We start from the raw sequence: 20,278 nt of genomic DNA, 5'->3' as shown, positions 1-20,278 counted from the left end.
ATACATGGGGAGAGGCTGGCCCTGTGGCCGAGTGGTTAGGTTCGCACGCTCTGCTGCAGGTGGCCCAGTGTTTCGTTGGTTCGAATCCTGGGCGTGGATATGGCACTGCTCATCAAACCACACTGAGGCAGCGTCCCACATGCCACAACTAGAAGGACCCACAACGAAGAATATACAACTATGTACTGGGGTCTTTCGGGAGAAAAAGGAAAAAAATAAAATCTTAAAAAAAAAAAATACGTGGAGAGTCCAGTCATTTCTTGTTCGTTTCACTGTGACCATGGACTCCTCTTATCAAGGTTTCTGCAAAATCCTCCTAACTTGTCTCCTTGCGACTATCCAGTCTATTCTTTGCACAGCAGCAACACTGAGAGACCTTGGAAAACACTTCAGGTCTTGCCCCTCCTATGCCCACAATTTCATTTCACTAGAATAAAATCCAAGTCCTCACCTTGACTGGGTGCTGCCCCTCACTTGTCCCCCGACTTGTGCCCCTCCACTTGTCTCCCTGACCTTATCTCCTGTTCTTGGCCTCACTTTCCTCCTGGCCACACTGACTCCGTCTGTGCCCTGAACACTGGATTAGTTCCCTGGATTAGTGGCTGCTGTAACAGAGTGTCCCACACTGGGGGCGTAGAACAGTAGAAATCTATTCTTTCATGCTTCTGGAGGCCAGAGGTCTGAAATCAAGGTGGTGGCAGGGCCGTGCTCCCTCCTCACCTCCAGGAGAGTCTTCCTCCTGCCCCTTTCAGCCTTGGAGGCCCGGGCATTCCTTGGCTGTGGCAGCACCACTCCCATCTCTGCCTCCATCTTTACGCAGCTGTCTTCCCTCTGTGTCTGCTTGTCTCTGTGTCCCCACATGGTATTCTCCTGAGTGTCTGTGTCCAAATTTCCCTCTTCTTATGAAGACATCAGTCCTTGAAGTACAGCCCATCCTAATGCCCTCATCTTAACATGATTACATCAGCAAAGACCCTATTCCCAAATAAGTCACATTCACAGGGCTTGGGGGGTTAGGACATCAACATATCATTTTTCATCAGGGAGAGGAAGACACAATTCAACCCATAACAAACACCCAGGCAGCATCCTATTCCCCCCAGGGATCTGTTTGGCCCATTCACTCACCTTCTTGAGGGCTTTGCTTAAACTTTATCTTCTCATAAGCTTGTCTTCTCAATGGAGCACTAACTTCCAATACTTTTAAGCTACTCTTACGCCTGAGCAGCTATGGGGGGACCCCATTGCACATACTACCTTTTAATATGCTAGATAATTTACCTGTTGATTATGCACATAGTTAACTGTCTGCCCCAGCCCCACCACACCCCTCCGGCCTTGAGGAGTGGAGGAGTAAATCTTGGGCTGTTATTCACTGACATATCGCATCTCCTATCACAGTGCCTAGTACACAGACACTCAATACCTATTTGTAGAACTAATTGACTGCTCTGTGTTTTTTTAAAGAAAAAGGTAAATCTGTATTTTTGGCAGTTCACTATTTTCTAGCAGCATTGCCTATTAAAAAATCGAAAGGAAAATTTTAGGCTGATGCCTTATTGAAGCACAGTCCATGATTAAGACTTACGTAAACCTTTTCTTAGGCCTCTTTTCCATACATTTATTATTTGTTCTGGGTACTTTAAGAAATGGCAACCCACATAGTTACATTTCTCAATCCCATACTTAGGACAAAGTATATAATAATCTTGGGTTGTGGTTTCAATTAGCATAGCAAACCCAGTACATACTTTCTTCCTGGCATCCAGATTAAAGATGCCGTTTTCACTTTCTAGCCCAGTTTTTCTTTCTGCTTTCTCTTTTTCTCACTAAAAACATCTATGGTATTTACCATATATTGGTAGGTTAAAAAAACAAGCCATCAGACAGAATCTACATTATTATTCCATGTTGGCAGTTTAAAAAGCAATGTAGGTATAGCTCATATATGTTTTTACATGAAAAGGAAAGAGTCTGGAACCATACACATCGAACTTGGGATGGAGGAGATTTTATACATTTTTATATTGTTGGGATTTTTTTTTTAAATGCAAAGGTATTACCTTGGCAATAAAAAGATTGAGGCAAATAAAAACGAAAAAAGCCTTCCTTGAGAGAGTGAGTTTTCCATGGCAGAAGGAACAAAAGCTGTTGCATATTGAACATGTTCTTCCACGAGAAGACCTTACGAGGGAACTTTGTGCTTCTCTATTTACTGCCCTGGAAACTAGTCATCAACAGGAACACAGATCTCAGCCATGTTTCTGAAATGGGGACTGAGAGACTGGAAGGAAATATAAATCCAGCACCACCTGTGGCCATCGTGGTGGGACTGTGGATGATTTTTGTTGTGTACTTTGCTTTTGCTTTTATTTTTCCTTTTTACTGTACTAAAAACATACCCCCAGGTAGACAATGTTGACCGAGGACAGGAACGTCTGCGGCCCTGCTCTCTAGGCCCAGGGAGGAGATGGGGGTCTAAGTCACGGGCTCCCACACAGGGGGTTCGTCCCTGGGCGTTCCTCCACGGAGGGGCAGCCACTTTAAGGCTCCAGACACGAGCCCCCACTTTAGCCATATGGAAGTTCTGCCATCTCAGGGCTGGAGAGGGTCTTCCTAACCCAGAGAGGATTTGGGAATGGACTTAATCAAGGGATCCACCTCTCTTCGTGTTGGCTTCACAGAATTCTCCCTGCCTTGCCCAAGGAGTTATGTAGAAGGGGGTCGTGTGGGCTGGCCTGACCAAAGTGATTCTTGAAATGGCAGGGCTCAAACTCTAGAAGCGTCTGTTTCTCAGCCTCTCCGGGTAGACAGTACAGTTGGCAAGCTGGTTAATTGCCAGAGTCTGGAGCCTGGTGCCTTTGGCAGGATGAACTCAAAGTTTGATATGGAGGTTGCAGAAGCAGAAATTGAGATAGTGGTTCCCCCAAAGCAGATGTGCCTCAGAATCACCCGGGCAGCTTCCCTCGCTCCACTCTCAGTCTGATTCAGCCATTTATACTATGGGTCTAGGAACTGGAATTTTAATAAACACCCCTACTCTGTTTTTCAACACCAATCCTCCTATTCTGCACTGACTACCTGGAGTTAGCATCAGACTCCGCAGGTTTAAGGGCTGGTTCCCTCACTTCAGATGCCAGTTGCAAGTCCAGGGTCCCCAGGCCACCCAGACTTCTGTCCCATTTGGCAACAAACTCAGAGGTTACCATGTCAACCACCTGAGTGAATCCAACATTAAGATTAAATTCCTTCCCTTGAATCGGATAATTTGTATTGAATGTCTAAGCAGAACTTCCCCCTGGAATGACCACGATTAACCACCAGCCAACCTGGGGGACACATTGGTAGGTGTGAGGATCAGGGAAGTGATCACTACACTTGAGGTCAGAGCACGTAGGCTCACAGCCTGGATTTGCCCTTTGCTCATGGCGAGGCCTTGGGGTGAGTTGCTTGCTTGAGAATTTCATTCAGTTTTTCGTTATTTCAACCACCTACCACGGAGAACCTCTCCTAGGCTGCCGGGCACTGCGCTGTATGCTTCCTGAGCGATCGCACTTCATCAGCATGCCATCTCTCTATAGATAGTTCTCTTCTCAATTTATAATTTTATGGTTGAAAGAAAAATCACATTTCTGTGTCCTCCTTGGCAACCTGTACCCTTCAGCCTCCAGACCTCCTGCCTAGGGTTCCTGACCTCTGAACCCTGGAGCACAGTTATTATTATTTATTCTGCATGACCTCTGAGGCCTTAGAAGCCTTAAAAGGGAATCAAGCTTGAACGACATTTTAGAGTTGGAAGAACGTGAGAGATGGTCTAGTCCACCTGCATTCAAATACGGACTTGGAGCCAAGGTCCCAAATCAGGGAATGCGAGGAGGCATTTCCAGAAAAACCTCCTTCCAACGCCTTGAGCCTCTCTTCTGCTTTGGCATTGCCTCACTGCCTTTGGGTCGAAGTTGTGGCCCTCAGAGGGCAGTGTTCATAGGGAACGCCACCAGATCCAGGATGTTCGCAGAGGCTGGCAGCTCTGAAATTTCCATCCAGACACTGAGGACTAAGGTGGAATCAAACATGGTTCCTGCCAGGTGTCTTCATCTCAAGCCGACGCTCTAAGTTGATCCCTAACAGAATTTTCCATTTCTCCATCAGGTTAACCAATGTAAACCAACCAAACCTATGTATCCTGGGGGCAGGGAGGGGAATAGAAAGTATCCATGCATTTGTCCGAGGAAACCCTCGAATGATCCTGAACTGGAAGTGAGTTATGAGGTTCCCAGCCCAAACGAAGGGTTTCTCTTCAACTCTCACCACTGGTGAGGATAGAAGACCAGAGTTGAAACAAGGCAGGGTTAAACTACCGCCTGGCTAAACAAAATAAAGACACAGTGTTTAACTCCCACTTCTCAATGTATAAGCATTTGTTGTTATGTTAAAAAAACAAATCCTGTGGGAAACACAGTCACAACGGGGCCAATTTGGATAGACTGCACTTCCCCCACCCCCCAGAACAAAACCAGCCAACAACAACTAAAATCCTACAGCTGGAATGCGTTCTGGATTTCTAATCTGAATATTTACCCATGATTACACGGTTTTTTCACAGTGTTCCCATGCTCATAAGCATACATGTAAAATCAAGGCCCCAAATCCCTTAAATAAAACCTATTTCATGAGTCTCATTCTTTATCCAATTCAAGCTTAGTGGCTTGAAGAAAAAATAGTTGCTGACTACAATCTGAATTCAAAGTGAAGCCCTCCACTCTGGTTGCGTCACCGAAGTCTGATTTTAGGAACAAGAAGGCACGTTCTCCTGTGTGTGTGGGCTTGCGCAGGGGAGAGCTCTGATAACGCGAATGTTCTTTCTGTTTGACTTGGGAAGTAGTCAAGCGACCTTTCTGTTGTGTTGTCGTTAGCAGCAGATCTGCCCTCCAGATTAGGTATGACATAAGCTGACGTTAAAATTCATTTTGCTTTCCCAGGGTCACCCAGGTTGCAAGCAGGAGAGGGGATGTATGGAGCCACATGAGGAAATAGCACATTGAGGATCAAAGACATTATTCGCAGAATAAGCCTGATGCACAGTAGGACTCCGTAGGTTTGGAAAAGCATGATTCTTGGGTTGACCTGAATTTTGCCTCGGGCTTGTGCTAAGAAATAAGAGACTCTCTCTGCAACAGGCGCTGGAGAGATATAAAGTGTAGATTTGCTTCAGGGCTTTTCCTTAGCACTCTGTGCCTGGACAAACACAAAACTGCCTTCCTTGGCTTCCAGCCCATGTGGAGTGGGGAAGCATCCTGCTACACTGGCAAGACATCAACCGGAGTCTGCAGGGGAGTGAACAGAAAGAATGGCCTCTTATCCACGTCTGGAGAGAAATCACTCCCAGGGTTTGAGGTCTGCTGCACTCCACGGGGAAAAGCCCCGATTGGTAGGTAAGAGAGCCTTCCCCGCCATTCTTGTCACGTTACCTCCACCGTCCAAATGTCACCCACACTCTAGAACCAAACCAAAGCCTTTGCTAAGGGCCAGAAAGGAGGTAAGCAAGCGGGTCCTCATTTGTGGCCAAAGCAGTGGGACTTTAAAGAATGCTGATTGTGTTACAATCTGACCTTGAGAGGTTCCCCACCACGACACAGGCACATCTGGATGCTCAGTGAAGTGAGCAGTTACCAGACTTCCAAAGTCTTCAGAGCAAGGCGGGAAAGGGAATGTGGAAGCTGCTGGGGTCAGGCAGCATGGAGTGTGGGGCTGAGAGAACACAGGTGGGGCCCAGCTTACGACACTCAAGTTCAATTCAAAACAGCAACAGTAGCAGCAACAACACTGCAGCTGTTCTGTATGTGGCCCCTGCTCTCAGTTCAGACGGTTATGTCTTAAACTGAGGTTGGTACCATGGAGGGTTGGGGCAGCAAATCTGGTCACTGCAGGATCTTGCATATTTCATGTCATAAAACATCATTAGCTCCATGTTCTGCCCACACCAACCATCAAGCAGCCCCAGACACTGCTTACTACCACACGGTAAAACAGAATCCATTACCAATATAATGAGGGTTGCCTGAGCATCTATTATATGCCAGGCCTTGAACTAAGTGTGAGGATTCATTGAATCTTCCCAACAAGCTTGTGAAGGTGGCACTTTTACTAACCCAACCTTATAGATGAGGAGACCAGGGCTCAGGGAGGTGAAGTGACTCGTCCAAGGTCACACAGCCAGTGCATGGCAAGGCTGTGACTTGAATCCAACCCAACTGATTCCAGACCTTGTGTTGTGAACCATGGCTGTGAAGATGAGTTTCCCACGCATCATAGAATGTAAAGCGATGTCTCCAGTTTATCCCATGCTGGGCATCTCTGGTATGTAGGCAGCACGTGGGGATGGGTCCACATGTCCAGGGCGGCCCCATAGCTCCACTTGCAGAGAGCCTTTTGATGTTCTTCACAGAGGGAAAGGCTGATCTCCTGCAGCGTTTCAGAGCTGCTGGATAGTACATCCTTGAAGTCAGGGTCCAGGCGTGTAGTCGATGCTTAATAAATATTTGTCAAATGACAGAGTTGCTTTTCCATCACACGAAATCTCACTGGTCCCCTAAGTCCCCTGGAATGGGGTTATTGGCTGGCCTTTGGGGGAGTCACAGGATGCTCTCTGGAGCCTTCCCTGATAAGGTGAGGTGCTTGAAGATGGCAGTGCAGAGCCAAGGTGGCACAGGAGGGACGAACTCCCAAACTATCCAAGCCACACTCTCACCCAACAGCTGGCTTCATTCGAGCAGGGAGCTGGTAAAGAACTAGAGCAGACATGATAAAGTTCCTGAAAAGCCAAGATTATCCCTCCTTTTCCTCTAAAGCCAAGACGAAGAGGACTAAAGGCTCTTCAACCCAAGAGGAGGGGCCAAATCAAATGAATTCTGAATAATGTAATAAGGACTCGTTGAGTACAAAAACAGGTGGGAGATAAAAAGTGTGTTTAAATGTACATTCTGCATGCTCAGCTTTGTCGGCTGTAAGTGATCTACGTAAGTAACAACCAAGTGGACCTTTGTTTTAAAACTAAGAAATATGTTCCCATTGCTAGGTAATGCCCTCCATATCAGTCAGTATTTTCACACAAGTACAGCCCAATTTCACAAAAAAATCCAGTTTTAAAATTAATGAAATGTAACTAAAGCATTAGCAGAGGAAATTGCTTCAGGAAACAAGAAAATGCAAAGAAGCATTTGCAGTGACTTCTACGGCAAAAAATACAATACGAATGCAAAATACTTACCATGTGGTTTAGCGAAACTACACCTTAGATATTTAGTTAAAGCAACCTGTTAGAACAAAGTAAATTCCCCCAGTACTTACAAATGGGTAGATTAAGACACTTCACTGGGAACCAGGACATTTCACACAAGGGCAGGAATCCTGTGGAGTGGCATGGGACATGGCCCCAATCCCTATGGAAAGATTCCAGAACAGGGAAAAGATGAAGCTGATTGCTTCCTCAGGCTTCAGTGGGGCGAAGGGACTGAAGTTTCAGTAATGCAGGTGTGAATGCTTTGTTTGCCTGCAGTGTGGTCTGGGTGCTGGGCACTCTTTTTCATAACTGAGTAGATCTGAGTGTCTGATTCTTCATTTTGTTGCTATTTGAACAGTGCATGACAATGTGTCATGTCTTCCCCAGTGTTGGTTTCCCCCTGCTGACTCATGAAGAATTTGCTTTGGTTGACTCTGACCCCATCAATTATTTTTGGAACGACATTGGGCAGGCACTACACTGGGGGAAAAATGATTACTCTGGCTTTCTCCACCACCCTCTCTGTCCTGGATTATTGCAATAGTTTACCCTTGCTTCCTATGGGCTATTCTTATAGAAAGATTGTATCTCTCCTGTGCTTTTCACCCGGCAGGGGCTCCCCGTTTCCCTTAGAGTAAAGGTCCGCAAGGCCCATCATAAAGCACCACCCACCCCCGACCTGTTTCCTGCCAGCCCTGGGCTCCAAGCTTCCTCCACTCCAGCCACACTGGCCTCCTTGCTGGGCATTGACCACACCAGGCCCTCTCCTTCTTCCCATGTCCACCTGGCTTGCTCACTCTCATTCTTAAGTCATTGCTCCCCTGCTCCCTTCCTGATCTTTCTTGCTTTCCATTTTTTCCAAGACACTTATTATCATCTAACACACTATATAATATACTTATTTGCTATGTTTATGTCTGTCTTGCCTCTGGGGATTCCAGCTCTAGGAGGGCAGTGATCTTTGTTTTATCCTTGACGTGTCCCACCCCCTAAAACAGTACCTGACACATAGTAGGTGCTCAATAAATATTTGTTGCATGAATGAATGAAACAAACGCACAAGTAACCACCCTCCCACCACCATGCACACACAGATCGTGTGTTTTCACCAGCCACAATGCTGATTGCATTTCTCAGAACCAGAATCATCGCTGGCTCTACATTTTACAATCAGTGGTCACACAATTCCACCATCAAGATGCTCACCAAGGGTGGTCAGGCTGAGATTGTAGAAAGAAGGGAATAATACAAACATGTTCTCTATCCTCTTAGTGTGGTTAAATTGAAGACGGACATGCAAAACGGATGCAGATAACCAAGGAATGAAGGCGCTTAATATAGAATTGCCTACGAAGTAATTGCATCTTAGGTAGTCGTCTAGCACACAGCTCTTAAGCTCTAGCTTTTGCTATAATATATCCTGAATCTTACTTCTGGCCATTGCCTAAACCCCATCCCAACTGAACGAATGACTATTACCCAGATTAGGGACTCGAAGGAGGGACCCTGGTGCCTGCATCTCCTCTTTAGCGGGGCGCTAATATTGCCTTTATCACATCACATACCAGGAAGTGGCATAGCCTGGTGGCTGAGAATGTGGCTTCTTGAGCCATATGGCCTGGATTCACATCCTGTCCCTGTTACTTATAAATTATGTGACTTGAGCACCTTACTTAAGGTCTCAGGGTCTGCTGAGATCCTCCGGGCTTCCTCAGGTTGGAAATCAGCCTCCCTTGTCTGAAGTAATCCCCGTGAAGTGCTCAGAGCAGAGCCTGCATGTGGTAACCCCCAATCAGTGTTAATGGTCAGTGCTGTTGTTACTCAGGAATCCGCGACATAACCTTGAACCTCTTTGTCTGACCTTCAAGTTCCCCATCAGTTCACCCTCCCTCCCACCCTTATTTCCCAGGATCAGCTCTTCATTGTGCCAGACCCATCTCTCCCTGCTTAGCCTGGACTCTCCTTGTTTTACTCCCTCTTTCCTTTTCCTTTTTGTTCTTGCTTCTTGTACTGACTCAACCCTGGAGTTTTCTTCCTCCTTCATTCTCTCAGTCCTTCCAAATTGAACCCAAATCCCCGCTCAGCCTCCATCCTCATCTCCTGCCCGGCTCCTCCCACTCCCCCATCTCTCCTTTCTCTGCCAGCTTGTGGAGCTTATCTCCTGGCATACACGTCAGTGCTGTTGATTGGAAGTCAGCCGGACGTTTACATGCCTCTTTCAAGGACCTTCTGAGAAAGAATATTGGTCCTGCAATTGTCAACTTTTGCTGAACTTTTATCTTCATTCTTGTTTTCCCAGGTGCAGCCAGGCCTTGGAAAACAGTCCTACTTAGCCCAAAGGTGGAGGAGAGGGTTTAGTCCTTCATTCAACAAATATTTATGGAGCAAAAACTAAATGCTTGGTATAGAACCAGACAAATATCATTCCTTCCCCTCCAGGAGTTCACGTCTTCTGGAGATGACCCTGAAACATATATGAAGTTCTAATGTGGTGCTATGTGTAAGAGGCAATGGTAGCCTGGCTTATCAGGATGAACCTGACTTTAGAGGCAGCCTCCCTGGGGTTTGAATACGAGCTTTGCCACTAATTGGGTGTATGACCTTGGGCAGGTTGCTTAACCTCATAAAGACTCAGTTTCCTCATCTGTAAAATGGGCTGACAACCCACACTTTCCAGAGTTAATATTTTCTATTTTTCTTTACTTTCTATTGCTCTTAGGCTTCTACTCTGCGGAGTAGCCTGGGGAGTGGGTGGAGCGGAGGAGCCAGATGCTTAAACTGGCCAATGATGGGATCGTCCTCTCTTCATGCTCTAGGGCTCAGTGTGAAACAGCTATCTCTGGGCTAGAAGCTCAGTTTTTCAGGTTCTCTTCCCTTATCTTCCTCTCCAAGATGGAGTCCGGGTCTAGTGCAGGGGTCTTTCATCTACAGTGATTTTGTCTCCCAGTGGTCCCGTTTGGTGATGTCTGCAGACGTTTTTGATTATCATGAATAGAGTAGGGGAGCTACTGGCATCTAGTGGGTAGAGACCAGGGGTGCTGGCAAATATCCTACAATGCACGGCACAGCCTCCCTCAGTGAACAATTATCTGCCCAAATGTCAACAGTGCTGAGGTTGAGAAAGTCAGGTCAAGTGGAAATTGTACGAGATGTCATGACATGAGGTCCCCCTGCTGTGTTCTGTGGCTGTAGAGTTTCTCTCAGGTCAGTCGGCCAGGCCCGCTGCTCTCCGGGGCTCTCTGTCTAGGTTCTCACTGGCATGGCAGACCTCTCTGAATTTCAAGTTTGACCTCTCTGGTGGGGTTGCCTTAGTGCCTCAGCTCCTTGGCGGGAACTGAGGGAAGAACAGAAACACTGACTCAGGTCCCTTCTCTGCCTAGCTTTGCCGGGCTGCCATTGTTACTCTGCTGTGCCTACCTTATTCTGGCATAGGGATACCCAGTAATGGGAGCAGCCTCCCAGAGTTCCCCATGAAAAGTGAGTTTATAAAGACCTCTTGCCCTCCAGCTTTTCCCAATCCATCTACAGCCTGGCTCCAGCCTGTGCCAGGATTTCTGTCCAGAGTCAGGGGAGGGGGCAAGACTCATGGGTCTGACTGTTTGCTCCCCCTACTTCTGCTCCACCTTCTTTCTTTCAGAACTGGAAGGCTTTCTTTGACATCTCCATTCTGTCTGGTGCATTCCTCCCCCTGGGTTGTATTCTTGTCCTCCCAGGATGTCATTTCCTCTCCCTCTTTCCTGGAGTTGTGGAATGTCAGCACGGAATGTGACTGTTGGAGCGGAATAAAAAACCACACCATTAATATTTTGAAAATATTATTCTTGTTACATAACATACATATGTTCCTCCAGACCCTCTAGCATAGTCCTAGACCACCACGTGCCCTCCATGAGTGTTAGCTTTCCCCTCGCCGTGGGAACAGAGCAAAGGAAGTGATGGGGACGGCCCTTTCTCAACATACGCCTGGGAACGAATTGTTCCTAGACTTCTCCTGGAAACTCGTTCTTCACTTCCCTGAGTTAGGAAGGGTGCCCTGGGATGACGGCACCTGGCTCGCTCCTAGACTTTGAGCGGCAGTGGGGCAGGTCAACACCTGTGCACTGTTTGTCTGGTTTATCTTGTTTTCTATGGGAAAAGCTGCAGCTTTGCACCCTTAATAAAGAGTATTAACAGCAGCCACTTCAGGACGGGGGTTGAGACTTTGGCCATGTGTTTTATTTAACAATCATGCTCTGCTTTGCTTGTGCCAATCCATCTTTAGGAAACGTGTCCCAAGAAGTCAATTGCACTAATCTTACTGTGGACTCCTAAAATCTTAAAATAAGAAAAGATATACATATATACATATATATATATATTAAGAAAACACTGTTTCATTGCATTATAATTTCTGATTTCAGTAAATATGGTTTGGCAAATTAATTTTTCTTCCATAAAGTGGAAAAAGAAATGAAATGGTATCAAATGTAAAAGAAAAATAATGTTTTCCTTCCACAAATCATTCAAAAGAAAAAAACTTTAGGACTTTACATTCTTTTAATGGTTTTTGTAATTTAAAACTCCTGCTTATACCACTTTATCTTTATGAGGGTGATTAAGAAAAGCGTAACAATGTTCATTTTATTGTAAATTATAATTTTATGAACATCAGAAATGCAAACTTGTGTTCATGTTTATATGTCAACATACTTAAGTGCCAGCAGATGTTCTGTGATCAATAAGGCACAATTTATATACATTATCCTGAAGTGTCCTTGGCTGGAAATGTTGGTTGGCAATATCCAAATTAAGGCTGAATATGAATGATGATAATCAAGAAGAAGGGTATCATCAATATGGCTATTGTGGCAAGTTTTATTTCAGTGGGAGAAGTAAAGTAGCTATTGATTTGAATTAAGTTGGTGAGCCCAAACATAATTTTAAATAAACTTGTGGGTCCAATTGGGAGTTTAATGGTGCTAAAATTAACTTTTGTGTTGCTAGGGACATACAATTGCTAACACTCGCATTATTTTGCATAAAGTTTGCTCCTGGAGTAAATTTAGACCCAATAAAATGTCTGAAATATCGCATTTGCATTTGCAGTTAGCAAATAAAACATACTTAGACTTTTCTTCTGATGCCTAATCATCTCAATGAAGAACAGAGACTAATGCAATTTATTAAATATGTTGAATTTGGGTTGCTATTTCATCTTAAGTCAATTGTTCCCATTCCTGACTGCTATTAGAATCGTTTGGAGGATTAAAAAACACAAAGCAACAACAACAACAACAACAAAACTCCGCCAGACAATTGAATCAGTCTCTTTGGGGGTAGGTCCTGGACATCAGTATTTTAAATATGTATACTAGGTATTTTTAATGTGCATCTGGAGGTTAGAACTTCTGCCCTAATATACTTATATACCATATATATATAACCATATATATAATATACCTAATATACCAGGTGAAATATGCCTGATAAATAATCTTTTTAAGGAAAGCTTTAAGTTGTTCAACTAGTTTACAATCAAATTAGTTTCTATTATAGTTTTATTTGAGCTAACATACAAGTAGTGTTTAAAAAAATTAATGTGTGATTTTACACATTGAAGGAGGGTGTAACTTAGATTTTCCCTATGTGTCCAGAGTATTCACAAAATCGGTCTGATTATGGGTCCGATTATGGTCTTCTGGAGATAGTTGAGTTAATCAATCCATCGAGATGATACGGAGTGATTTCTGAGGGACTCCTTGAAAGAGTTAAAAGAATCCTCAATCATGAGTCTGAAGAATCAGGTTTTGAGTCTCAGTCCTGCTGCTTCCTGGTCCTGACCTGGGGCTGTGGTCTGCAGATCCCCAGCGTCACCCAGGGACAGGTTAAAGAAGCAGAGTCTCAGGCCCCATCCAGACCCACTGAATCCGACTTCTGCATCGTGACGAGATCCCCAGGGGATTCTGGCACATGTAGAGCTAGTCAGTGGTCCCCTCTGAGCCTTGCTTTCCATATCTTAGCAATAGGGGATCCTATCTCCTCTGCTTCCCCACAGGGTATTTGAGAACCAAATGTATGATATGAAAGCATTTTCATACAGAATGTTTTTAATTGTGGTAAAATATACATAACATAAAATACATCACTTTAATCATTTCTAAATGTACATGTACAGTTCAGTGGCATTGATTATATTCACATTGTGGTGCAATCATCATCACCATCCATTTCCAGAACTTTTCAGCATCCTAAACAGAAACTCTGCCCATTAAACAATAACTCCCTATTCTTCCCTCCCTCCAGCCCTTGGCAACCACTATTCCACTTTCTGTCTCTGTGAGTTTGACTACTCTAGATTCTTCATATAAGTAGAATCATACAATATTTGTCCTTTTGTGACTGACTTGTTTAACTTAGCACAATGTCCTCAACGTTCACCTATGTTGTAGCATGTGTCAGAATTTCCTTCCTTTTTAAGGCTGAATAATATTCCATTATGTGTTTATACCACGTTTTGCTTATCCATTCATCTGCCGATGGACATCCGAGTTGTTTCTACCTTTTGGCTACTGTGAGTAATGCTGCTGTGAACATGAGTACACAAACATCTATTCGAGTCTTTGCTTTCACTTCTTTTGAATATATACCTAGAAGTCAAATTGCTGGATCATATAAAAATTCTATGTTTAATTTTTAGGGGAACTAGCATACTGTTTTCCACAGCAGCTACATCATTTTACATTCCCACCAGCAATGCACAGGGGTTTCAGTTTCTCCATATCCTTGACGGCACTTATTATTTTCTGTTTGGTTTTCTTTTTTAATATAATAGCCATCCTAATGAGTGTGAAGTGGTATCTCATTGTGGTTTTGATTTGCACTTCCCTAATGACTAGTGATGTTGAGTGTCTTCTTATGTGCTTATTGGCTATAAAGTATTTAATATCATATAAGCCGTTGCAATTTTGAGATTATTATATTGAATTTTGAAAGTACTGACTGCTCAAGAAATCTTACAGATGTCCTTCAGCTGTTTTAGGAGTAAATTAGTCAGATTTTCTTTTGGGAGCATAAGTGAGCTGTAAATATTATCTGAGAGTTGAATCATGCAGTCTGAAAAATATTGTAGTGTTTGCCCCAGTTTCCTCCTCTGTAAAATGGAGGATGCAATCCTACCTCATAAAGTTGTTTTGAGAACTAAATGAGATAACATGCGTAAAGTAATTAGGGAGTATACAAGAAGTGTCCTCTGTTATTTGCTCTTATTGTACAGAGTGGGAGCATCATTATGCCATGGTTTGAGAAGAGGAGGTACCCAAGCTGGGTGATGGAGAAGGCACAGTGTGACAAGAGGCAGAGGAAGGAGAAGAGAGAGTATTTTGAGGCCACGAGGCCAGTGATGAGCTGCGTGTGGTGCCCTTGGTGAATTTGTTCCCAGAAGTGGAGAGTAGTGGGAGGTGCAGCTGGGAGGGTGGGTTGGAACCAGATGGCAGGGCGTGGAGGGTGAGTCCACCAAGAAGTGTGGGCTTCTGAAGGCAGTGGGGAACCACTGAAGGTTCTGTGTTGGGAGTGACACGATCAAAGCCGGCCTGTGTTTAATGTTCTTCCCAGGCAGGCATGACCCTCAAACTATAATAGCAGCACCTTGTACCTGAGGCTTTGATCTTGATCATTACCGCTGTTTACCTTTTGGGGAGTACCTTGGATATTTACAAAGTGCCATGTAATCAGTTTCATTAGTTAAGAGATAAGATTAATTAGATTTTTGAGGAAAGCAAGAACTGGACTTGGCTTTGAAAAACTCAGGCTGTAAAGGAAGCAGTGTTAGAGCCTCAGCGGGTGGTTCTCTCTGTAAGTCTATGGGGTGTAACCTCCTCAGTAATATTGCTAGTATGCGGAACACCATACCAGAGTTTCCCCAAAGGGATAAACCTGCCTTTAAGAAGATCACAGTCTCGCCAAGGAGGGGTGGTAGTGCTGTGTTAATACAGCAGGGAGGATTTTTCAAATATACGCTGTACAGTCCTTATGGAAAGTGCTGGGCTGGGGAAGCAGGGAGGGAGTATGAGGGAGACCATCTTCCACCTCACTGCGTTTCAGCAGAATTGGCAAAGAATGACTGTGTTTATAACAAATTGTCCATCTTTCTTCTGTCTTTAATGAAAACAATATAAAAATTATTAATGACTTTCTTTTACTTTAATTACAACATATCAAACTAGAAGGGAGAACAATAAACAAACATGTAAAGTATTTATGTTTCCATTGAGTAGACTAATTTAAAGTAACAGGTTCTGTCTTAAGGAATGGTTATTAGTAGCTCTTCGTAAATGAAAATGTCATTTGGATTCTAAACATATGTTTGATTTTTATAAACTGTGCTTTTCTTATCAAGAAACCTAGTGCAGCCTATACATACGTATATATGTGTGTGTGTGTGTGTTTTGAGGAAGGTTAGCCCTGAGCTAACATCTGCTGCCAATCCTCCTCCTTTTTTTTGCTGAGGAAGAGTGGCCCTGAGCTAACATCCATGCCCATCTTCCTCTGCTTTATATGTGGGATGCCTGCCATAGCATGGCTTGACAAGTGGTGCATAGGTCTGCACCTGTGATCTGAACCAGGGAACCCCAGGCCGCTGAAGTGGAACATGTGAGCTTAATCTCTGCACCACCAGGCGGGCCCCTGAACCCTATATTTTTTATGATATGATTCTATAATTAAGGTATTAGAAATGGTCATATAAACCAAATAAATGATTTTAATCAAAGTGCCAACAAGATAATCAACAAATATGCCAACTTTTCTTCACTGCTGTGGAGAACTCCGAAGTGTTCAATTTTACAGGATATCCCACAAACAGTTATACACACACCAAAGGACAGCCACTGGAGTGATGAATTCAAGGATCATTTCTGCAAAAGGCACTCTTTGGGTATGAAACTTACACTCTGGTAGATATCACTTAAGGTTCAATTAGAAAAACAGAAACCACCTTAGATATTTCAAGTGGGAAAGGATTTAGCAGCCGGGATTAGATGCTTATAAAAAGAAGTTGAAAAGGCTGAAGTTGTGAATGAAGTCAGCGGAGGCACCTGCTTGCTTTCAGGTTCACCACCGCAGGCTTAGCGCAAGACGTTGCTGCCTCTCTCCAGATCAGGAAAACTACAGGAAACTGCTGCCCAAGGTCACAGCTGCACATGCCGTCCTGGGGCACCCAGGCTGATAACTAGGAAGAGAAACTTTGCTGTGAAACTTCACATCTGCTAAAGCCGGAACTTTCAAATCTTGTGCAAGGTCATACATATCATTGTCAGAATGTATTTCTTATCAAGACCCACGAAAGAAATGGGGTCTGGAACAGGTCGTTACCAGGCTTCCAGTCCTGGGATATAGGGAAAAGCATTAAAAGGAGTGAGGATGAATGCGGGTTGCCAAAAAGTAATAGCCCAAAGAAGTATGGGACATTATTCTCATTTTACAGATGTGAAAACTGAGGCATGGAAGTCAGTAAATTGTCCAGAGTCGCATAGTATGAGATTCAAAACCAGGTCTATCTGATTTCAGAACTAGAGCTTTTTAGCAATTATGCTGGGAAGCATCTATCACATGGTAGAGAGCCCCAAAACCTCATTTGCTTCGTTGGCTTTAACCCTCATCAGATCACATTCTTTTGGACTATATAATTTTAAACAGACCGTTACAAAAAGGATTATTTTGGCAACTTATTTGGTGATATTTCCAAATTTGCTAACCTTTTCAACTCCTTTCAGAAAACGTGATCTGGGTAGCTCTTGCAATTACAGCAAGCTCCCTAGATACAAAGTCTGGGTTTGGTGATATTTTAGGGCATGGGGTGAAGAATTATTTGTCCTTCAACTCCTAAGTGCAGGCTTAAAGCCAAATTATACCACAGACAATGTCTGTGAAATCTCAAAAACATGTCCAATTTTCCCTATTCTTTGAGTTCCATATTGATCTTGGCTTAAGATTAACTTATATGCAAAGGAACAACATTGACATTTACTGATTATGACCACAAAAACAAAAGCCTAAATGGAAAGAATGTATATTCAGTATAACTCATTTATTTGTTCATTAACAAACATTAATTACTGTGTACCTTGCTGGGTTCATTCACGCATGCAAAGACGATTCCTTGTGCTTTATACTGGTTATTCTCCATTTGTTCATCCTACTTCCTCTTTCTCATGTTCATACAGACCTGTTCTTCTCCCTGCCCTGCCCTGTTCTGTGACCCAGGAGGCTGATTCCTGCGTTATCTGGGCCCCTTGCTTCCTGGCTTCCACTGGATTTTGGTTGATGGGAGGAACCAACCGGCCACTGAAGGGCAAGAGCAGAGAGGTGTGGTGCTGTTTCCTGCCTGCTCCCTTCCTACGTGCCTCCTTTCTAACGGTGGGTGTCTGCTTCCACAACTACAGCTTTTGTTGGGGAGCCCACACCCCTACATTTCCCACTCTTTTTGGGTTCCTCCCCTTGCCCCTTCAGCCATAGGGATGATAAAGGCTTTCCACTTTTGCTGGGTCCTGAGGGCCTCACCATCCCTTAGTTATTCCAGTAATCCTGCCCTCTCTTCTGGGGGAGTCCCTTCTTTAAATTTTCTTCGTTCAAACCATCTAGAGTATCGACTGCTGACTCTCCTAAAAGTCCACCAGAATCACCTGCTGATCAAACAAAGCTGACTTTACTGTTTACTATAATAAGGGAAAGCATCACTTGGTGAGGTCTTAGTAATGTCGCAGAAGGAGAATATTCATTGCGTTTTGGAGTCTGAGTTCAAGTGGTTTCAGATGGATCTTCAAATTCAGGAATCTGATTAGAATTGGGCAAAGTTTATGATAAATTATTTGGGGTTGGTGGACACAACAAAGAGAAGAGGATTTTGAAATGAGACTTCATGAGTAAATAGTTATCTGATAGGCAAGCAGATTTGCCCAGTTGAGTGACCTACTGTCCTGAGAAGTGGGCCATTTGCTCAGATGAACAATCTATTGTCCTGAGAAGACGCTGGTTGAGCAGCCTATTGTTCAGATAAATGAGTGTTGGAGGATCTTTTTGGGTTAAGGCCTTATCTTCCTGGGCCAGAATTTCCTGAACAAACAGTAAAGTCATGTTGATACAGAAGCAGTAGTGTTAGTCCTAATAATTAAGCCATGGGGCTTCAGGCATCTGACAGGCAACATAGTGCCCACTTGTGGTCATACTTCAGCCTGAGCTGGAGGAAAGATCATTTCTGGGGGTACAATCAATCCAGATCTCCACCTGCTGGAGTTCTGATCGTGCACCAGGTCTCTGGGGATGGTCGTTTCAACCTCTATAGGTGCTAGGTTTTCTAGTTCTTATTGCTAGGTGATCATTTGATGGACAATGGCTGTACAGCAGCGGTAAATACTCGAGATCACACATGGACACCTTGCAGTACAGACAAACACTAAGAGAAGGACTTTGGTCAGAGTTTGTAGTAAACTTCTGTGCTAGGAGCCAAGAGTGCCTAAATTAAACCAAGAGAACAGACTCGTCACTTATCCGAAGAGCCCTCAGAGCAAGATATGGAGTTATTATCCATATCACCTAATTTTACAGGTTTTCTTTGGTTTGCTTCCCAGATCTTTTCTGGTAACAGCAAAGATCCTAGAGAGTTCTGTGAAGATGGAAGGACAACATCCTCCCACTAATATAACCCTGTTTCCCCTCGAGAAGCCAGTATTATATTTAAAGCAGGTCTGCTTGGCCAATGATGGGAGACAACCAGGTTGGGAGGAAATGTTTTACTTGCTGAAGTGGGAGACCTAAGGGGCTGTAGTTCAGCTATGAAATAAAAATTGGATTTGATTAAGAAGCTGTTTTCAGGGCCGGCCCCATGGCTGAGTGGTTAAGTTCTTTCACTCTGCTTCCACGGCTCATGGTTTCGCCCGTTCGGATCCCACCCTCGGACATGGCGCTACTCATCAGGCCATGCTGAGGCAGTGTCCCACATGGCACAACCAGAGGCACTCACAACTAGAATATACAACTATGTACTGGGGGGCTGTTTTCAACATGGGTGCCTTAGAGACTCCAAAGTGAGTTAGAAAACGTTTCTTTTTCAAAAAATTATAATATTTTGTCCTAATGTTTGGTCTAATATTTAGCTCCTTTAGTCCTAATACTTTTAATTGGCCACATGTTTATATGTTTCTTTATCTAAATTTTTAAGGCATTTTATACTCACTTCTAATATGACCGGCTAATAGTAACATCATAACATTTTATTATAATTATTTGTTGACTGGTCTATCATCTAGCTGGGCTGTGAGGTCCTCAAGAGCAAAACGTGTATCTCAGTCATTGGGTATCTGTGGCATTTAGCACGATGCCTAACACGTACTCATACGTCTCAGACATAAGGCTCACCTAAGTCTCAGGTAAGGCAGCATGTTACCAACACTTTTCCTTCCTCTCTTGCCCTAACCCAGGTATTCTCTGGGGCTCAAGAGCAGGCTGGGTTCTTAGCCTGTGCCCACCAAGGAGAAGGAATTGGGCACTTTCTTGATTCCCTGAAATAAAACCATAAGGTACCTGTGAGAAATGAATGTTTTCTCCAAGGTGATTGCTGTTGTCGGTGGTGAGGGCTCGCTGCATCGTGCTCTGAATGTCTCCATTAGGCTGATCTCCTCTCTCCAGCTCTGCCTCCTCTCACAGCCAGTGCCCGCCCCTGCTCCAAAGTTCCGTCCCATCAGCTTTGTTGGAGAACCCACCCCAGCATGGCCCCTCACCCATTTTCCTCTCCTGCTCAACAGCCTCACCTCTTCACGCCTTCAGCAAACAAGGAAACTTCTAATTACCAGGCCCCGCCCTCCTGACAAAGCGGGCTAAAGACTGTAAATAACTAATGAATTTTCCCCATTCACAGGGTTTTTCCTGTCTCCTTTAGACGTCTAATTGGCCTTTCCTTTGCTCGAATAATCCTCCTCTTTCCTCTTCCTTCTCTTGTCAAATTGCTGCTTACCTTTGGAGACAGAC

General features: G+C 44.1%; 1 long non-coding RNA gene across 1 annotated transcript in view; it reads right to left on the bottom strand.

Moving 5' to 3' along the window:
• The window catches only part of LOC139045345 (uncharacterized), a 38,465-nt gene extending 18,424 nt beyond the window's left edge, over positions 1–20,041 (bottom strand). Inside the window, exons 1-2 of the long non-coding RNA XR_011503540.1 lie at positions 19,835–20,041; positions 7,348–7,439 (exon numbers count right to left, since the gene is read on the bottom strand). This is a non-coding gene — a long non-coding RNA (uncharacterized lncRNA). The remainder of the gene's footprint in view (positions 1–7,347; positions 7,440–19,834) is intronic.
• Positions 20,042–20,278: the final 237 nt, after the last annotated feature.

The sequence above is a fragment of the Equus asinus genome, chromosome 1 (assembly GCF_041296235.1).
Source record: "Equus asinus isolate D_3611 breed Donkey chromosome 1, EquAss-T2T_v2, whole genome shotgun sequence".
NCBI lineage: Eukaryota > Metazoa > Chordata > Mammalia > Perissodactyla > Equidae > Equus > Equus asinus.
The sequence above is the reverse complement of the archived record's forward strand: the minus strand, read 5'-3'. Positions and strand labels throughout refer to the sequence as shown.